At 35.9% G+C, this 4,533-nt stretch overlaps 1 long non-coding RNA gene across 2 annotated transcripts; it reads right to left on the minus strand.

Annotated features, from left to right (window-relative positions):
* Positions 1-252: 252 nt before the first annotated feature.
* LOC105960211 (uncharacterized) lies at positions 253-2,291 on the minus strand. Of its 2 annotated transcripts, XR_001172998.2 has the most exons (4): positions 2,098-2,291; positions 1,110-1,170; positions 919-1,006; positions 253-720 (listed from the first exon to the last, which is right to left on the minus strand). It is a non-coding gene; the product is annotated as an uncharacterized LOC105960211 (long non-coding RNA). The 2 variants fall into 2 exon arrangements; XR_016031421.1 differs by lacking the exon at positions 2,098-2,291 and having other exon boundaries at positions 1,110-1,245.
* Positions 2,292-4,533: the final 2,242 nt, after the last annotated feature.

A 4,533-nucleotide genomic window follows, 5' to 3' on the forward strand; every position in this document is an offset into this window, starting at 1 on the left:
AAAAGGCTTTTTGCTACGAATTAGCTACGAATTTTCTCCGTAGTAAATACGGGCGTAACAAATACTTTGCTACGGGACATTGTCGTAGCAAATACTTTTTTATTACGGCACAACTAGCATTTACTACGACTATGAATTTGTTACAAATGCATGACTATTTGGTACAACATGTCCTGTAGCAAAAAGGTTGTTTTTTTTCTGGTGCCCAAACCCAGCTTTTGGTACGACCACCTCTCGTAGATAAAATTATGATTTTTACAAACCATTTTCTGTAGCAATAATTCTAAAATATACAATTAAATACCTGAATATTCAATACCAAATCATATATAATTACATAATCAAAAAATAAAAAACCCGCTATATCTTAAAATCATTAAATTTACATCTAGCCATGAATATTTATACAAATCATAAGTTTGAGATAATATTGTCATGTTCTCCTCTAAGACTAACTACTCACAGACTCTTCTTCCATCTGTTGCATTTTTTTTCCTCCATCGTTTCGTCTTTAAACTTTCGCAACAACACCCTATCTTCTTGCGGCAAGCTTGCTCGTTTACGTGCAAAGAATACACCACACATAGGTGTTTCTGCCTAACAATCATACTTTTGTGATTATCTTTCCCCGTATCTTTCTTGAAAATTTGGTCTTTCAACTCTTTTATTCTTCCTTAATATGACTCTTTAAAGTGTAGACGATTAGCAAGCAAAGAGATTCTGCAAAAACAAATATAACAAACAATAAACGTGTATAAGAATCAAATGAACATATTGAGCAACTCCACAACTTTAATACCAACGCCATAAACAATAATCATCATATTGAGTTTATTATTTAGGTTGGACAATGTGCTGGTAAAATATGATGTTCAACTTTGCATTTGTAAGAAAAGGGAAGCAAAATATTATACATACATTCACATCCTTCTACTCCTTGCATTTGTAAGGTAGTTCTCAATTTTCTTGGCACCTTCTGTGGCAAAATAAGTGTACGACTCTGAATCTGCACGAACAAAATAAAGAAGTCCTAAACTTTGTAGTAATGAAATAATTTAATTATATTTCAAGTTATTAATAAACTAATTACTTTGAGATGGATTTCATACCTTAATAGGCTGAAAAAGCTAGCATCTTTTGTTTCTTAAATCTTCAACCAACCTTCTCGATCTATGAATCAAATACGATCCATCAATAATATTGCAGATAACATTAATGTACAAGCACATCAAAACATGTAAATAATTCAGGAATAAGCAACTTATTATATATAAAACTAAACAATAATATAATGAATACAACAAACCAAACCTTACAGAACAATATCATAATATATGTAATAAAACTTGAGCTACACCACCATAAGTGTAACTAATGCAGTAGGAATGCATCAATTATCATTGCAAGGAATAGAACTGATACTCACCAAAGATTGTAAATAGTTCTCACAATTGTGCATAAACTAAAGTAGTAGAATATAAGATTCAAGCTAACTGTTAAATCATAATACTTTCATGTAAAATTAATGCGTATAATGTGCCACGGTAACCACATATGATAAGACCGTGCAGCCATGGACGTGCATACAAAAGATTATTAAAAGAAATTAGTATCTCACCTCTACGGACTAAAAGAGAAGCAATAAAGAAGGGGCATTCATCTTACCATACCTCGATTCCAAAAACCATTAAGTTCTCAAGAACAAACCATTAGTAAACACCATTTGAAGTGGCTTAAAAAAACACAAACTTTACCAGTGATATTCAATGATTTGAAACCAAGAGGCAACATGAAGACATTAACTAAAACAAAAATCTACTCAACTAATTCGTCGCCGAGCAGCGAAGACCACCGCTAATATATGCAATTTCGTAGTATTAGTCGTGAACATAACAAAAAATTAACTAGGAGACAAAAACTACTTCATGGATAGGGTTTCAAAATTGGGGGTTTTTAGAACCACTAATTTCAGAGTTAATCCACATCCGAATTGCAACTCGGTGCTAAAAAAGAGATCTATTGAAGCCCGAAGACACGACTGTAGGTATCCTAGGTCATTAAAAGAAAAAAAAAAGAAAAAAAATAGAGTGAGGGTACCGCGGCGGCGGCGGCGGAGGCGGCATTCGGTGGCTCGGCGTTAGACGGTGGCTAGACTTGAAGTAATTCGCTGACGATGGCTTCCAGTGTTAGTTTGTAAGGGTATCAACGATTGTGGGTGAACAAAGTGAAATTGAAAGAAAATGAAGGGGAGGGACGATGATATGTGCTTCTCAGTTTAAGTGGTAGGGTATTTCGATTTTATTAAATTTAGATCTTTTATTACCGTACACCGAGCGTAGCAAATAATCTCTATTACTACGGTAAAATCCGTAGTAAAAGAATAAAACGATGACGTTTAACATAAGTATTTGCTACGAATGTTGTGCCGTAGTGATATATATTCTTTTGCTACGACTTTTAGCTACGACATGTATTTTGTAGTAAAAAATACCTTTTGTAACGAGTTTTTCTTTGTAGCAAAAAAAATTGTAACAAAAGGCCATTTTTCTACTAGTGACCATAAAAGACTCTAAAATAATAAAAACATAATAAATTCTAAATTAAAAACGTGAATAATTAAATTAAATAATTTGATCTTCAAGTCGGCTTCTCGATCACCCTTCTAATCTCACGTAGACAATTGGTTGTGCACGTGCATGAGCTTCATGCCCAATTACGACATTGTTACACTTTGAATCTCTCTCCGCTCAAAAGACAAAAGTTGTAGAACTTCCAGTTGGCTTCCCATAGCAATTTGAATCACCTAAATTAGACGTCATATGAGAGAGTCATAACCCGAATGGTAAAGCTGCCAGGGATAGGCGAGAATCTCGGATGCATGGAATTCGACTTGTCCATCGAACTCACCTCTTCCTTTTCTTCTCCTAAACAAGGACTCTTTAAAGGCCCGATTCAAGTCTTTATTCTTCAATTCATACCGCAACGGCTCCATGAATCTCGCTCGTTTTCTCTTCTTCCAGTTCTTCATCTTTAAGCTAGCTAGGATTGTATCATACTCCCCCTCTTTAAAAGGATTCGTCCTCGAATCAGGACAAATATCACAAGGAGTGTAAACAAGATCGATCTCTCTGTTCGGTAGCGAACTTACACATCTCTGCACCACATCGCCGAACACACCATCTAATAGCCATTGAAGCGTAAACGAATGTGGGTGTTTTGTGGCTCGAAACCTCAATGCGTAAAAACTCGATACGACCATCTCATCATAATGCACAATGAGATTTTGCACTCCGGTTAGTTCAGCGTTAACTTCATTGCATGGCTGGATCATATCATTCTCCACCTCTTCAAATGGATTCGCCCTCGAATCCGAACCTTCTTTTTCTTCCATCGGTGGGGCGGGTTTGCTATTTTCTTCCCCCTTGGACTCGAGATCTGAACTCTCATTAACCTCTTCCTCAACGATTGGATCAGCAATTTCCAAATTCGCTTGACTGTTGTCATACTCAAAACCTTGACGAGTATCTTCCTTTTCAAGTGGCGATAACGAATCACCCTTTCTCTTCAATTCCTCATAGTCCCACCACAAATTCATGAATGGCTTATCCAAACAATCTGAAGCGACATGACCAAAATCCAAACACCAAAAACATTTAGTATCATGAATTGAATGAGATTGAGAAGAATAATAACCTCTTTCTTTAGTCTCATATGGAGGATCGAACGTGGCCTCTCTCGGTATTGATTCCCTATCTCGGTTTGATGAAGAGCTCCACCGTGATTTTTGAGTCGGCGATCTCCTTTCTTTTAGCTCAGTAGCATAGGATGAATGAACTGAGTACTTACTTGATCTAGGATAAGCATCTAACTCTCGCTCGTAATAATCGGAATGACCTCGTCTTGGTCGATCGAACTGAGCCCCTCGCCGCAAATAAACGTCTCTTTGTGTTGCAACAGTCACACCATTTCTTCCATCACCATAAAGCTCCTCATCACGATGAGATAAAACCGGTTGGTGAACATCACGTTGTAGGTATGGCCCTCGAACATGTTGATCTTTGTTTAGTTCCTTTAGTTGGGTAACAATTTCTTCCATCCGATCTTGGAGTTCCGGGAAGCGTTTTTCCATCAGTGACATCCTACGCTGCTCAATTCTTTCTCCTTCATAACCAACCTTCTCGGACATGATCAAAGCAATATCTTTTTTTTTTTTGTGACACTTAGAAACCCAAAATTAGACTCTACTAAGATTCAAAAAAAAAAATTCGATTTTTTCTTGTTTTGTTTTTTTTTTTTTTTTTGACACTAATAAACCCTAACTTGGGCTGGAAAGACTCTAAAAAGAATAATATTCGAATTTTTTTTTTTTGTTTTTTTGTTTGTAGACTCTAGACAAACTCTAACTTAGACTCTAAGAATAACTAAAAATTCGATTTATTTTTATTTTTTACTCAAAACAACAGAACGAAAAATAACAGAAAAGAGGACAAGAAGACTCGACAAAAGAAAAAGAAAACTACGATGACACGAACA

The sequence above is a fragment of the Erythranthe guttata genome, chromosome 5 (assembly GCF_056151865.1).
Source record: "Erythranthe guttata isolate IM_541 chromosome 5, IM_541, whole genome shotgun sequence".
NCBI classification, from domain to species: Eukaryota; Viridiplantae; Streptophyta; class Magnoliopsida; order Lamiales; family Phrymaceae; genus Erythranthe; species Erythranthe guttata.